The sequence below is a fragment of the Dipodomys spectabilis genome, unplaced genomic scaffold (genome assembly GCF_019054845.1).
Source record: "Dipodomys spectabilis isolate Male_0828 unplaced genomic scaffold, ASM1905484v1 ptg000183l, whole genome shotgun sequence".
Lineage (NCBI taxonomy): Eukaryota > Metazoa > Chordata > Mammalia > Rodentia > Heteromyidae > Dipodomys > Dipodomys spectabilis.
The window spans coordinates 659,335-676,803 of record NW_024870860.1 but is presented as its reverse complement, the minus strand read 5'-3'; the positions used below and the strand labels follow the sequence as shown (position 1 = coordinate 676,803).

The following is a 17,469-nucleotide window of genomic DNA, read 5'->3' as shown; positions in this document are numbered from 1 at the left end:
TTCTATGTTATGTAATAAAATACATTACATATATTATGCACACCTAATTTATACTGATAACACTAATATCCATTAAATTGATATATGTTTTAGAATAGGGAATAGATTTTTTTTTTGGTACAACAAGGAAGTAAGTTGTCACAAAAATTATTCGTTTTGGATTGTATATCCATAGCAATCTATTCCCTGTGTATTGAGGGTACTGATTGATAAAAACCTGTGTTCATCAGCACAGGTGTCTTTAACACCAGGAATAATAAAAAAAACAGTGGAAGCTGAATGATGTTCATTCAGGTATTTCTTTAGAAATTAAACTGATCTACATTTGGTATGAAGATCACTTATGCTGTCATTATCCACACCCTTTTCATTTAAAAATATTTATATTCTGTATCAATGTTATTGCCCTTATTACCATAATTAGGGAGATAATGTGGATTCATCTGGTCCATAGCTCTTGAAAATTAATGAATGTGACAAAGAATATCTTCAGATATGGCTGGTGGAATTCTGGAGTTGAATTATGGGTCTCAACTGATCAGTCTTAAGAACTTGGGAAATTTGTTTGGGCTTCTTGCCTACTTTTGGTTTTAATAAAATACTTAATTCATTTCCTAACTTGAAGAACACTCATGAGCACTTAAATTACCCTATTGTAGGTTCAGTGCTTGGAATGGTGTCTGCAAATTGTGTAGTAGGTCCCAAAAAAGTCAGCTTCCATCAACATGGTCACAGCATCCTTCCTGAAGGCCTTAAGAAATATATACCCAGTTGATGTTAATATCTGTGAAAATTTGTCTTTACTAAAAAAAGTCTTATCTTCATATGAAACAATGAAAGCAATGTTGGGGTTGTCCTGTGGCTTTTATTCTGAAGGAGTTTTGCCTAAATTTCATTCTTACCCTATTAGTGATAGCAGAAGTATTCTTTAGTGCTACCCTTCATATTTCTAGTTCTGTGTTCCATTTGGAATACTATTGTAACTTCGTTTATAATCTTTATAGGGAATAAATAAACTACAACTGCTGAAGTTTTCAATAGTCAATGCATTACATTTTATGTGCTTAGTATTTTCCTGAAATTATTACCTTTGGATTATATATCCCTAACAAACTATTTTTTTATGATTTCTTTTATGATTTATATCGATTTCTTATGTGGTTCTCATATGACTTCTTAGAGATCCATAAATAAAACAGCTGAGAACAGGAAAAGAGTAGGTAAGAAGTCATAAAAATTACAATACTATTATGGTGCTCTTAATGGCTAAGTGTAAAGAATATGTAATAAAACTGTTGGAAGATTCATTTGTTTTTTTGCTATTCTCTCTCCTTTCTTTGTAGAAAGGTTCTCACTACAATGTTCCGAGTGGTCTGGACCTTTCAAGGCTTGTCTTAGTGACATAAGTGATGGGATTAGGGATACGTGTTCCCATGGCTGGCTTTTAGGAAGTTCACAATATAGCAATACCTATACAGGTAAAGAAACTTTTGTTAGTGATGTGTATTCACTTCCTCAATAGCCACAATGTCAAAACATCAAATTACTAACAACTGGCATCACTAACACCTCCATAAATCAAAAGTAAACTAAAAGCTCTACTTCAAAAACCAACATCTAAGGCAGTGTTGGAAATACAAGAAGAAACATAATACATCTAAAGGAGTGAGTTCTTTAACACTGGCAATGAGCAGGGATAGCTGAATTTTTAACCACGCTTGAAAAGTTCGGGTGTCCAGTAACTATGTGATTAGAGTTGCAGAGTTGACCTTGGTATCAAGATTGGAGGTAAAATTCAAGGCAGATACGTTGCTGCAGTATTGTAGCACGATACAGTGTGACCCTTCCTGAGAATGATAAACAGAGAGTAGAAGCTAAGTCATTAAAATTTATAGGAAGGATTCTCCACTGAGAATAATTTCAGGGGGTGATCATTACTCTTGCGTTGAAAATGAATAGCCCATCAATAAACTTTAAGCTCTAGCATATTTCTGATTTGAGGACAATTATAACATACCACTGTGCCATGAGTGCTGAGCAGTGTAGGTGTATATTACTCTAATATATGTAAAAATCCTTACAGGTATGGAATGGCCTGACCCTGACACTTCATTCTTTGTTGTTGAGTTTCATGGAGAAATGTTCATAATTAGGCAATTCACACTCATCTAAGTCTGACTCAGGCAACTGAGATAAGACATTAGGGTCATCACTCCAGTGACATGGTCTGTGACGTGTGAAATAAATGACATAATTTCACAATGCAGATGTGTTTCTGAAAATGCATACAATACCAAATACCAAATATACAAAAAGGACAATTATCCATCTCATATTATCAGAAGTAAAGATACTCCTGAATTGTACTTACTTGCTAGAAGATCACAGGGTCACTGCTAACGTTTGGTATCTTTCCAGGTGCTCAATCTTCCTCAATCTTTTTGGAGGAAGTGTTTTTCCATAGTTTTTTTTGAGGTGTTCAGAAAATCATTACTGTCACTAACCGCAACCATGGGACAGGAAAGATGATGGGATACCTGGCCAAAGAACTGAGAAATCACAGGAAGTGATAGGAAAGAAGACACCAGAGGACCCCCAACCTCATTGCCAGCTTCTGGATCACCAAATCCTGCTTAACAATTTATATTCCTTCTACTACAAGGGGATTGGTGGTCCGTGGCTATAGGTATGTCCATAAACTAAGGCATTAACCTAGCTTTGGTTACAACTATTAACATGAGGTATTGTTTGTATACATAGTGATAATTGAATGCCTTATTGTTAGGGAGCAGAAGGGAGCAATAGTCATTACATCCATAACACAGACATCCATCTTGTCTCCAAAGTCTTAATCTTTTAGTGTCCCCCAGCTCGAATTTGAATACTCTTGAGGTAATAACTCATACCCCTGTCTTCCCTTGATTGACCTTTCCAGAGCAGAGCTCTCAGCCATTTGATTGCTGTTTGAGATGTCAAAAAAAAAAAAAGATTTGTTGTTTCCATGTCTTCGAGTTCGTTTCAATTAGCATCATTTTGTAAGGTCAAATGTATATAAATCTGGAGCCAGAAATCCCACTCATGGGCACTTGTAGAAATGATCTCAAGATAAAACACACTAAATCTACAACTATATTTTTTGCAGCATTATTATTGTAGCTAAGATATGGAACCAATGAAGATGTCCCTCAATAGATGAATGGATCAAGAAAATGTGGTAATGTTATTCTTCTATCAGAAAGAATGATAGAATGATAGTTCCTTTCTTAAGAAAATGGAAAGACTTGGAAAACAATCATATTATGTGAAGGAAGCCAGACTCAAAGAAAAATAGGTTCCAAGGTTTGCCTCATTTTTATTAATTAATATATGCTTAGGATAGTCCTGACAGACAGGTTAACTTTTTAAACTCTTAATATTCCATTTTTTTCTCTTGTTCTTCTTCTTTCATGCCATTTGTGTGTGTGTGTGTGTGTGTGTGTGTGTGTGTGTGTACGCAGACAGTAATGAAACTTGACTCGGAGCCTCAAAACTCTTGCTTGGTTTCTTCATTCATGACTGACTGAGTCTGTACTATTTAAACCAAGGTTTCAATCTGTCTTTGATTGAACAATTGAACATAAATATCTCATGGATTGCTACCTCAGCCATCTGTGAACCATGATCTTCCAAGCTCAGCCTCGTGACTATCTAGGAATAGGGATGAGGCACTGGCATCCAGCTTTATTGACAAGTGCTTTTTGCTTTGATTTGTTTTTGTTTTTTGTTGTTTTGTGCATCCAAAATCTGTATGGAAAACAAATCACTTATAACCAAGAATATTCACATGAAATGGGTGTTGTTTAAATATTATTTTATTAATGTTATCCTTTTACATGCACATTTTGTGATTTGATTTTTTGAACTCTATTTTTGCAAAAGGTCAAGTCACATATATAATTTGAATCTTCTTTTCTTAGTTTTACAGTGTGTTAGGTGTTTCAAAACAGAATTTACCAAGGTTTAACTCTGCACTACTGAAGCAGCACCTTTATGATTATTCAGTGTCCTGTAAATCATAAGTTCATCACTTCTTCTGGCACCATATGAGCACAGGTATTTGCTTATAATACCTCCACATAGTTTAGACGTCAATGCCATGTACTCTTCTGCCAAATATGCAAGGACATCCTTTGTAATTCTCCTTGCATTTTCACTGTTCTTCTCTCTACTCTCCCATGCTAAGTCCTGTGATGATCATGTTGATTTTCTCCCCTGTTACATTCATCATGCATCTTGAAATACTGGTATGCACTACTGTAATTCTGTCCATTCTCCTTGTGCTTCGTCTTGTACCCCTCTCACCGCAGAGGGTCAGAGATTGGGGATATTTTCTTCACTCTTTAGCTCAAATATCAATCTTTACTTTCTAGCAATACATTCATTGAATTCTTTCTGTGAAGTCTAATGTCTTGAAAATGATTACTGCATTTTCATGGCTTTGCTATTTGGCATTAGGGAAGAACATAGGTCAGTAACTATAACTTAGGTAAAAGAAGATTGCAATCATGCCTCCATAGATGTTGTTATTTGGATAAGTTTTACTTCAAGGTCTACCTGCCTGCTTCCTTTTCATTGTTTATTTTTCAATGTAGCCTTTTTCTTCTGGAAAGTATTTATCGGCCTAGTGAAGATCCTACTGTAATTAGTCATTAATTTTATTCCAACATCATTTCACAGATCCTTCTGAGTTTCTTCAGGGTCTGTATAGTAATGCTTCACATTCTTAGATATGTTTTTAACATCGATGCATCCGATGATAAAGACACATTGCTTAAGTAACCATTTTGATGATTGAAAAGAAACGATGCTGCAATCTCACTATATCGCAATTTTCTGGTTTTAAATTCTTTCAGATTAGAATTGATGCTAGAACGAACATTCTGTGTACAATTTTATATTTTCCTAATTATTTTTAGTATACATTTCAATATTGTATAAAGTTAAAACATTACTACTTACTTAGTTTTAGGATTTCTAAAATGGTTAGAATAAAAGTTCTATTCATTCACAATTTTAAGACAATATTGTCCATTATGACCAAGTGAGATATTTTAAACTTTTTATTTGTGGTCCTTAATGGTGGTGCTGGGGAATCAAGTTCTTGGTTCATGTGTCTTAGTCTACTGTGTGCCTCTGAGCCTGATTTGACCTATGGTTTTATTTTCAATCAACTGGAATAAAGCAAAATTTCCCTAGGAAGGAATTAAAACTTGGTTACTTTTTCCAGTATCTCTCACACACATAAAAATAATATAATTCTACACTGAAAGAAAATGGTGTTCTTATATTTTATTTATTAGTAGTAACTTTTTATTTTTTGTAGCCCCACTCTTCACTAAGTCTTGCCCATTTGCTATCCCTCCTTCCCATAAAACTTGACTAGATCAACTGGAAACCCACTTCTAGTAAGCCTTATCCTTAAAAAGCTCAACCTTAACTAACCTACCCCCTGGAAGCCCTGCTAAAAACTTTCAAAGGCCTGACTGAAACCAGACTCCTTCCTGATAGCACTCCTCTGCTTTAGGGAAAACCCTCTTCTACTCCACCCCTTCCTGGAATCCCTGCTCTGCACCACCAGAAACCAGGCCACATCAATATCTCCTTCTATGTCCCACCTTGCTGCAATAGAACCCCGCCTACACCAGGCTCCTCCCTCAAATCCCCACCTCATCCACCAGATGAAGTCCGCCCCTAACTATTCTAGTCCCTCATAGTCGCATTGCTCCCATAACCTAGTACTTCCAAACTCCTCCCTTCCCTTTTATACCCCACCCCCAACCAGCCTTCTCACTCCAGCGCCCCCCCACCCGGTTTCATCAGATACTCAGCCTATAACTAGCCTACTTGTAAGAGACCTAATCCCTCAGACACAGACCTGAACCTACCTCTTCCCACAAAGCCCATCATGCTATACCAAAAACCCTTCAGCTCCCTATAACTGCCCTTGAAGCCCTGCCTTGCTTGGCCAGAAGCTTCTCACACAGCCCATTTCCTGCCTTGAAAGTACAAAATGTCATGTCAAAAACGAGGTTTACAATGTCAGTGTGGGGCAAGGGAGGCGGGGAAGGATTGGGTGGGGGAGAGAGGGGGGCTGGGAAGGGAGGTGAAGGGTAAACAAAGGAGGAGGATGCAATGCTTGGTAAGAAATGTATGCATTATCCTGCCTATGTAATTGTAACCCCTCTGGACAATATGTTCTCAAATAAAATTAAATTAAATTTAAAAAAAGACAGCCTTGCTCCATCACAAGCCTCTCTACCTCCCACATCTACTCTCTCAATGCCCTGCCTTGCTCTCCAGATAATCCTGCCCCCTATTGGCTCCTCCCTCAGTTACACATCTTACTCCACCAGATACACTGCCCAAAATTACCCTACACCATTGTAGCTCTTCCACTCTTTCTCAAAGCCCCTCTTCCAACTAGCCCCATGTCTCCAAACGCTGCCCTGCTCCTGAAAAACCCCACTAGAAAACCCCCACCACACTATGCCATTTCTGGACACCCACATTGCTCCACTGGAAACCACTGCACCAGTTGGCCTCCCTCTGAAAGGCTCACTAGACTCAACTGTAAATCCCAGTCCCTCCATAGTCCCTTTTGGAAGGTTGTTTTGCCCTGCTGGAAATCCTGTCCATAATCCATGTCCTGCCTTACAACACTGAAATACCCATCCAATCTTACTCTTCTTTACGAAGTGGTGACTGGCTACACCAGAAACCCCATCCTACCTAGTCTAGTGCACTGGATCTTATCACTGCTCTCACAAAGCCCTGGTCCTTAATAACGCCTCCATACATTGTGATTACATCCTGCTCTGCTGGAAACCCCACCTCCACCCTAACACACTTTCCCAAAGGCCTGCCATTCTCCATGAGAAACCCCGCCCCTTGCTAACCTATGTCTTCTGAGTACCACCCTGCCCTCTCAAAGCCACACCCTGAAAAGCCACTCCCTCATAGCTCCGCAATCCTGCTCCAGTATCCCCACTTTCTGTCAACCTCTTGCCTCCATTCCCTGCCCTGCCTTATAGGAAACCTCACCCTACATATCCCAAAAGGGCTCACAGTGTTCCACCAAATCCCCTCGTCTAAGTAACCTCCTCCTTTGTAGCCTCATTCTTCCTTCTCAAAGCCCCACCCCAAACAGCCTCCTCCGCAGTGACCCAACCTACTTCCAGTGAAAACCTGTCCACCTGCCAGCGTCGGTCCTAAGTCCCACCTACTCCACAAGAGACCCCTCCCCTAACAAGTCTAGTCCTTCCTGTTCCCTCCCTGATGTCTCAAAGCCCTACACACACTGGCCTTCACCCTCAAAGCCCTGTCCTGTTCCACCATACAGGCTGTACCAATACCAACTCCTCCCTTAAACCAGACAGAGCTCCACCAGAAACCCAATATCACCTCACCCATGAAGGTCTCATCTAGTAATTTTTATAACAAATGTGATTTTGAACATATCTGTGGAAATAAAAGTTCCTGCCTCCAGCTGGGCTCAGTCACAGAGAAGGATTTGTGCCTGTTTTTGATTTTTCAGCTAGTCCGGACAATGCAAAAATTCAAGAACTCAAGCAAATAATATGGACTAGAAGTATGGCAACAGTGGTTGAGCTTCTTGGTGCTATACAACAAAAGTCCTGTCTAGCAAGCAGAGAACTCCTGGATAGAACCCTAGTAATACTCCTCTCTTCCACCAAAAAGCCTAAATAAGTTTGTCCTATTTAAACATCTAATTTCAAGCCACTGACAGATCAGAGATGGTGACATTTCTTTAAAATCAGGTATTCAAAAGAGACAAAGTTATTTAGGCTTGAAATAATTGAAAAGAAAGGAAAATGCATGTGATTTTTGTAAGCTCCATAATTCTTGAAAACATAAAATGCATATATCCATGTATGTATGTATATACATGTATGTAAATATATGTGCAAGTAGTTCATCTCTTTTCTGTGTAGCAAATGGTACAAATGAATCTGCACAATCACTACTCAAAGGCATGAATATACAAAGAGAAGGAGCAAAGAACTTGTATTCAGAAATCTATGGTTAGACAATAAGCCTGAAAATCTTTTACATCAGTTTGCATTTTTCAGTTACTGCAGTACAGGGACAGTAAGGCGACAATGTGATATCAGGCAGAAGAAATAAGAGAAATGAGAGATGAGAGATACAAATGGTACAATATTCTTTCTGATGGGTAAGTAGAATTTCCAATGTGTGTTTGTGTGTGTGTGTGTGTGTGTGTGTGTGTGTGTGTGTGTGTGTGTATTACATTTTCTTCATTCATTTCTCACTTGAAGGGTATCTGGGCTGATTCAGTAAGCATGATTGTGCTGAAACTTTAACTATATCCTGGTTTGTAAACTGTCAGGTAAATGCCTAGGAGTAGAGTTGATGGAAAATATGGAAGTGGGTAGTCAAAAGAGAAGTAAAGGGAGAAAAGATAGAATGAAGAAGAGGAATTGGAGGAACAGTAGAGAGGAATCCAGTAAATTTCCTACAAAATTAAGAAAAGTGAAGAAAGATTTTCATAGAGGTGGGATGGATGAGAATGTTGAAAAGGTTGGCATTGATCAAAGTATACTGTATGCATTAACTGCTTTATTTAATGATAACTCAAAATAATGATTAAAAATCATGTCCCTAAAATGTTATGCAATTAGAGGCAAAGCATGAGAATGTGCACAGATCACCTCTAGGGTCTATAAATATTTTTTCGTTAGGATGAGTTTTATAACAACAGTAATGATGCCTATCATCTGAAGAAAATTTAATGATTTTCAGCTATTTAACATAATCATTTTAGTTGATATGGTTCAAGTGGCATTGGCTACCTCGTGACCAACGCTCTCAGATATTGAATTCAAGACTTGATCTTGAACATAAGTAAAAACAATCAATAAAAGTCAAGCACTTTCCCCGGCAATAGTAGCTCATGCCTTTAATTCTAACTTTAATCAGAAGTCAGAGGTCTGGGGATCTCAGTTCAGTATCAGCTTGGATAGGAAAGTCTGTGCGATTCTGGTCTCCAATTCACTGCCAAAGAAAGCTGGAAGTGGATTCGTGGCTCGTAGCCTACAGAATAAAGCTCAAGAACAGAACCCAAGCCTTGAGTTAAAGCCTTAGAATACTTCATATATATACACAAATGAAGTAAGTCTCTCAAGTTCTCAACCTTCAATTTCCCTAATCTTAACTCTAATCCTGGTCAAAACCCTAAGAGTTACCGTGCTGATAATAGTAACCCAATCCTAAAATTAATGGAAATTACTCCAGTTTAGATACATCCTTACAGATACCCATTGTCTTTGAAATGATTTGCAATTTGCTCCAAATCCTACAGATTTCCTAACCTGGACTCTGAAATCTATCTTGTTCCCTATTAGGAATCATTAACCTCAAATTCTCATATCATGAAAAATACCATAGTTTCCATTGATCTTAACTTTTACTGAACTCCTGTATATCCAAAAAGAAGCTGCGGGTTTACTTAAAATCTACTCTCCTTCCAAACCCTAATGATATATCTAAACCTTACTAGAAACCTAACTCTAAATTTAACCCTATTGAACCCTGAATAGGAAAATTAGGGAAACTCTGTAGTTTTTGTTAAATTTTGCACTTACTTTACTTGAAAGTGTTAGTAGAAACTCAGTTTTACCTTAAAGCTTACCGTTCCCTAACCCTAAGCCTAAGCGGAATTAGGAAAGTAAACCTAAACCTAGAACTAATGGCCTTTAGAGTCTAAAAGCCACACAAATACATTTGTTTTTATTCATCCTAACTTCAACTCATCTTTCTAAAAATAGTTTGTAGTTTCACTCATTATCTTGTCTTTATTGTAACCCTAACCCTAACTGGAATATTGATGTTAACCCTCACCCAAATCATACTCTAATCGTAATATTATTAGCAGTTTTCTATTTCACATTCATCCTAATTCTAACTCTACTTGTTATTCTAAGATTTACTTTCACTTTGACCCTAAATTTTCCATTTCCCTAATGTTTACAGTAAGCCTAGCTGGAATTAAAAACCTAACTTTCACCTTAATGATAATCCAATTCTAATGTTTAAGAAAAATACTCTAGTTTTTAATCATTCTAATGAATATTCCAGTTTTCACTCTGGAAATGAGTTTCAGTTTGCCCTAATTCACGCAAATTTTCTGACTCTACCTCGAAAGTTATGTTGTTCCCTAACATGAACCATTACATTACTTGTCTTCAAATTCTCTTACCAGGAAAATACTGTAGTTTCCATTGATTCTACCTTTTCCTGAGCCACTGTATCTGAAAACAGTTTCAGATTTTCTTACCATCTAGTCCATTACTTAACGCTAACTCTCAACATAAACCTGACTGCAAAACTCTCATTAATCACTACAAGAATGATCACTGAGGAATAAATATAATGATAATGTTCTAGTTACTATTCAGCCTCACATATTTGCTTTTACTTGTTAGTGAACACAATTTTATATTAAAAGCTTTCTTATTCATAACAGTAAATATAATCAGTAAATATAATCAAAAGAAAATACTGACCCTAATCTTAATCCAAATTATATGACAATACTAACACACAAGTACACTAGTTTTCATTCATCCTTCCAAACATAGGTTACAATTTTTCCAATATCTTAGTCATTTTCTAACCCAAAACTTAATTTTTCTTAACTGGAACATTGAGAATAACCATCAGCCTAATTGTAAGTAGATTCTAATATTAAAAGCAATACTTTAGTTTACATTCATTCTAATTCTTATCAGGCTTATATTAAAATTTACCTTCAATTTGACCCTCATTTATTTTCTCCTTCACTCCAAGCCTAACCATGGCTGGAATCCTAACCATAACCTTGACACTAATCATATCCCAATTCTAAAATGTATGAAAAATGCTTGTTTTGTGCAAGCCTAACTGAAATTCCACTGGTAATTCTTGAAATAAATTGCAGGTTTTTGGTAAACCCTACGGATTTTTTCACTCTTAACTTTGAATGTATTTTGTCCCATAACAGGAATCATTATACCCATTGATCTCAAATCCTGATATTAAGAAATACATTGTACGTCCATTATCCCAGCTTTTCCTGAATTCCAGGAATCTGAAAAATAGATTCACCTTTACTTAATATTTAACATTTCTTTTTTTTTCTTTTTGTCGGTCATGGGGCTTGCACTCTGGGCCAGGGCATGATTCCTGCGTTTTTTAGCTCAAGGTCTGCGTTCAACCAATTGAGCCATAGCACCGCTTTTGTGTTTTATGGTGGTTAATTTCAGATAAAAGTCTCATGGACTTTCCTGCCTGGGCTACCTTTGAGCTGCGGTCCTCAGAAAACAGCTTCCTGAGTGGCTAGGATAATAGGTGCGAGCCACTAGTTTAACCCATTTCTCTATCCTCAACACCGGTTAACCAGAAACCTAATCCAAATCACATTCGGAATTTAACACCAAATGGTTAATGCAAGGAAAATTGTTTAGATTCTATTCAATCGCACATTTTTTTGGCTTCTACTTCTAATTGGAAAACTAAAATTTACCTTAAAGCTTATCCTTCCCTAACCCTAACTGGAACAAAAAAGTATCTCACACTTTAAACCTAATTATATCTGAACGTTTAAAGTAACAGAGACTGGTTTTCAATCATTCTTGCCATTCATTCTTCTTAAAATATGTGGCAGTTTTAAACAATGTCTTACATGTTTTTCTCATCCTAACCCCGCTCTAACTGGCACACCTTGCCTAATCCTAAGCCTACATATAACCGAATCATCGTGTTAATAGCAAGCCATTTTTTCATATTTATCCTAACTCTTGCTCAGCGTGTAGGTCTAAATTTTACTTGCATTTTGAACATAAATTTTTAAATGTTTTTCTATTTCCTGTCAGGTTTTATTTTTTATTATTTTTTAAAAATTTTATTTTGTTGCAAAGATGCTTTAAAGAGGGATTAGTTACATGTATAAGGTAAGGATTACGTTTCTTGTTGAGCATTGTAACCCACTTCTTTCTTGTTCTCCCACTACCCCATCCCTCCCCAATTCCTTTTCTCCTCCCTCCCCTTGGTGTAAACTTCATTTTCAACATAGTGTCTTGTGAGTATCATTGTTGCAATGGGTCATCATTTGATGAACCTAAATTTTCTATTTCTCTAATCCTAATTCTAATTCTGTCTGGGATCCTAACCTTAACCATAATAATAATAAGAGCTCAATTCAAAAGTTAAAAAAAGATATTCAGGTTTTTGTTAATCCTATTAATTCGCTGTACATCTTGAATTAACTTGCAGTTTAGCTTAAATCTTCCAAGTTAGTTTATATGTGCATATATGAAGATGTAATTTTATGTGAATAACTCGTTCCTTTGGAGGAACGAGTAATGAGAAGGAAATAGAGGGAGTATAATCAAATATGTTAAATATATTATGGAATTGTCACTTCTGACAATTAATATCCATTAACAAAATAACTAAAAATTAATAAAGAACACTGCCTTCTAATGTTCTTTAAGAGAGCCATGATCTGTCTTCTGAAAAAATAAACTCGTGTTAGATAAACATTTTTTATGCATAATTTATATTTTTGTCCAATTATTTAACTTAATGAATAAAAATTTATCGAATAAGATTCCATGACAAAACAATATAAAACAATTACTTAGCAATTGTTTGAGAAAAAGTTATTTTCATGAGTTTTAGGAAACGGGATTGCTATTTCCCTACAAAGCAATGAATTAGTTTTACTAATCTATATTTGTAGTAAGTTTAGAGAACTTAATTGGCATGAAAAACAACTAACTCTACATCTTATTTCTTGAATGAGCGATATTTTAAACATTTTCTTTTATTCAAATAAATACTTAGGTTTATATTTCAAAATAAGTGCAATTTTATCTCATTTCAGAACTAGTACTTACCCTGCAATTAAATGTACTAGCATATTCAGGTATTTAAAAGCTAAATTTTTTATGTTTTATATGTAGCTCTACATATTCAGAATGACATGATTTTTTTATTCATAAATGTCTAACCTCAGATTTTTGCTTTATCAGTATAAATTGTCTCATGAGGTTGTAGTGAAAGCTCCAGTAACCAGAGTGGTCAAAACCATTTCCGGAATTCTAAATTTTAAATCAAATCATTTTTAAGCTTTGATAATATCATTTATTGTCTCTTCAGAGCAATTAAGCTAAAACAAATACTACTTTTTAAACATTTCACTCATATTGTAAAGAATATTAACATAGATCAAAAAGAGACTATTTCAGACTCACCATATTTGGTGATCTTAGTGGGAAGAATGTAGAGAGTAGAAGTTCCTTATACTCAATAAGTAGTTTTGGTTAAATTAAATCATATATCTGGATTTCCAATTTGGAGGTTAATCAAATGGAAACAGGAAAATAATAAAAAATACTTTGGGATCAACAGAAAAAGGTATTTGTGCGTGTACCACAGTTGCTTTATTAGTTTGTAGTTGAACACTGGACTTCGATTTATATCTTGGCTGTTGTTGTGAATAATGTGAATAACAATGAACTACAGATATATTTATGAGTTACCCAGAGAGAAATAATCACGTGATTGGTGGGTCAGATGATATTTCAACTTTGGATGTCTTTAGAAAACTGAATACTACTTTCTACAATGAGAACACTAACCTGTATTTTGACCAAGAGTGTAGAAAATTTCCTTTTCTCCACAGAGTTTATTTAAATGGCAGGTTTTTACTGTGTGCAGTAGCCAAGACTGGCCTTAGACTCAAATCCTTTTACTCCATCCTCCAATCACTTGGAATTACGAGCCTTTACCACCACACCTGGTTCCTTGGATATTTTTGATGAGAGTTATAATAGTTAAGAAGTAATATCATAACAATTTTGAATTGCATTTCTCTAATGACTTCTGCTCACAAAGCATTAAGCCAGCATAGAAGTTGTATTAAATACAAATTTGTAAATCCACAGGCAATTTTCAGGGCTTTTTGGAAAACATGTCTATTCAGAACTTTTGTCCATTTTTAATCAAGTTTCTTATTAATCTGATCTTTAATCTCTCTATAGAAAATCAATAATTAATTCATAGTAGTAGAAAGGAAAATGATTAAGCAGCTCCAAACATTTTTAAATTTTTATTAACATGATATTTTTTAAATCATTTTCTGTTAATGCTTGAGACTATATAACTCAATGTAGTTAGACCTTTTACAAGGCTATATATATTTTATTTATTTTTCTTTGATTGTTCTTTCTAAAGGCTACATGGCTAATTTCACTTGGTTTCTTTCAGTCTCATGTTCTTCAGATTTCAAACTGAAGAATAAATGGAAGGAAGCAAACAAAAAATATAGTTCCCCTCATCTGACGATGCCTCTACAAGAATGAGGAAAGTGTTCATCCTTCTAAGGACCTATGATAGACTATCAAAAAGACATTTTATTCTTCTAGGTCTTCCTTATCTTTGAGATGTAACTTAAATGATGTAAAACACAACATACTGCTCAGATACTTCCATGTTTTATCAGTTTTGCACATTTTCATATGGATTTCACCTCAGTCTACAACATTCCCTCATCGTTCTGTCCCTGATATTTTTACACTATCATGACATAAGATAACCAGTTTGATTTACAGCATAAGAAGTTATACACCTGGCTTCCTTGGACACAGAGCATGGTCAGTAGATATTATTTCTGGTTGCTCACACTACATGTAATGGTTTCTGTACTACTTATCACATTCTTTTTAGTATTTTAAAAAGAATGGTGGCTAAACTCAAAGATCATTCATAGGTTTATGTTAAGTGTTTCACAAGTTTTATTCTCTTAATTCTTAAGATAACATTTGCTATAATGCTAATGTTATTACCATTGTAGTGTTGGGAAAAATTGTACTTAAAGACAGTAAGTGCATGGCCCAAAGACACACACAGTGAGGAAGGAAATGAGTCAAAGTTTCCAAAAGTCTTTCAGCAATACCAAAAAGGTGGGTAAAATCTCTCCATTCTTTATACTCTCAATTCAATATTCATATTGCCCAAGAAATAAGAGCGTAGCAAATATTGCCCATGGTGATTGTTTTCTGTCACATTTTGTCTTCAACACAGACTGCGTTGGTGACATTGGGATATCATGCACAGAGCTGAGCTTATAAATTGATGTCCGAAGACAGCCAAATTTCTTCTGTCCCACAGTTCCAGTTTCTTTTTTAAAAAGTACTAAAACTTTTAAATATCATCACTTTCTATCTTTTAACAATCCCCAAACAAATTAAATTATCATAAAATCACTCCAAAAGGCTTTCAAATTAGGAGATGATAAAACAGGCTCCCTTGAAGTAAATTTTCTTTTATTTTAAAAATTATTCTAAAAGCCTTGTTCTGGCTGGTCACACCTATAATCCTATCTACTCTGAATATTTGCTCAGGAGACTGAGATCTGTGGATAACACTTGGGCGCCAATCAGGGCCAAAAAAAACACGTCATGAAATTATTTTTCAAAAAGTTTAATGAATTAGCAAAGAGCCAGGAATTGAAATGTAGCTTATATTTTAGCTAGATAGTAAAAGCCTACCAAGACCTTGAAGACCTGATTTTAAACTCTCAGCACGCCAATATACATGCATGGCGTGTGTTTGCACGCACGCATGTGTTTGATTGTGCGGTGCCGCACTCACTCACACACACACACACACACACACACACACATTTATTCAAATTACCTTCATATCAGTGTTCTGCATTAATTTCTTTGTTAACGATATTATATGGGTAAAATAGAGGAAATAAACTCTTCCATCTCAGAACATTTTATATGTTTTTTATTGTAATAATACTGTGCAGAGGGGTCACATTTACATGAACAAGGAAACTAGTATATTTCCTAACAATCATTGTTAACTCCTCCTTTGTATTTCCCCTACCATCCCTTCCCTCCCACCTCCACAAGTACACTCCCCTCACCCTTCCTTCCTACGCCTAAATTGTAAAGTTCATTTTTCAACATAGTGTCTTGTGCATCTCATTGTTACAATGGGTCAACCTGTATCCCGGTTTGAGCATTTTTTCCCTTCCCCTCCCCAAATTAGAGAAGCATGCATACAAGATGTAAGTGCACCAACTTCAAATACAGAGAAAACAGGGGTTATAGCATGGGGAGAAACATACAAAGAAACAAAAAAATGACATCGCACATTATAAGTACTTTAGAAACAACAGCAAGAAACAAAAAAAACCACTTGTGTCCCTACCTTGGGGTTCAATTTCTTTAACATCATCTTATCTGGATATATGCACATATCTTTTGAACTTTTCTGCTTATCCAAGACATATATTCGTTATTGAAAATAAGGGAAATCATGGGACCTATATTTATTTGGACTTGGCTTACTTTACACAATAATTTTTTTTCCAAGTCTTTCCATTTCCTATCAAATTGGGAGATGTCATTCTTTCTGACGGAGACATAGAATTCCATTGTGTATATATACCACATTTTCTTGATCCATTCATCTAATGGGGCATCTGGGTTGATTCCATATCTTAGCTATCGTAAATAATGTTGCAATAACCATAGTTGTGCTGATAGTTTTAGTATGGTCTTGTTTATGATCATTTGGGTAAATCCTCAGAAGTGGGATTACTGTGTCATAGAGGAGTTTATGTGGAGTCTTTTGAGGAAACTCCATACTACTTTCCAAAGTAGTTGAACAAGTTTACACTCCCACCAAGAATGCAGTACGGTTCCCTTGTGGCCACATACCTTTCAGCATCTGTTGTAAAAAATATGGAACGCTCCACGAATTTTCATGTCATCCTTGCGCCTGGGGTGTGCTAATCTTCTCTGTATTGTTCCAATGTTAGTGTATGTGATGCTAAATTGAGCATAAAACATTTTTTATATAAAGTATAATTTTTATTGATTTTATTAAACTAGACAATTCAACAAAAAGTAAGTTCAAAAGAATTGTTGTGAAATTTTAGAATCATGTATTTCTTACATAAGCACACATTTAAGAATAAAATCAAGATAGACATACCAAAAACAAAATAATTCTGGATATTTATTGTTCAAGAGATGTGTATGAGGAGGAATTCAATTATTCTATACAAGGCACCTGTCAAAATGAACATTGAAGAAAGTGTTAAGGTTTGTTAAAAGTTTTAATGTTTTAAATATGCTTACTATGGGGATTTTGCTTATATATGCCAAAAAAAAGGACTATTTGGCAAGTATAAAACTTTTCTATAAAGTATTTAAGATTTATGGTAGCAGACATTAAGCATTAAGTATGTGCATTTCAGAGCTTATGGAAACTTTATTAATGAGGAGTTGCAAAGTCTTTGTGTAAAGAAGCAGAGTGAAGAGTTAAGACTTTAACTACACAGTTTCTGTTAAAACTTTAGGGATTCCTTACTTTATTTGTTAGCAA

General features: G+C 35.5%; 1 non-coding gene across 1 annotated transcript; it reads right to left on the bottom strand.

The window, feature by feature from the left end:
- Nucleotides 1-16,817: 16,817 nt before the first annotated feature.
- LOC122121095 lies at nt 16,818-16,924 on the bottom strand. Its single transcript, XR_006149883.1, has one exon. It is a non-coding gene; the product is annotated as a U6 spliceosomal RNA (small nuclear RNA).
- Nucleotides 16,925-17,469: the final 545 nt, after the last annotated feature.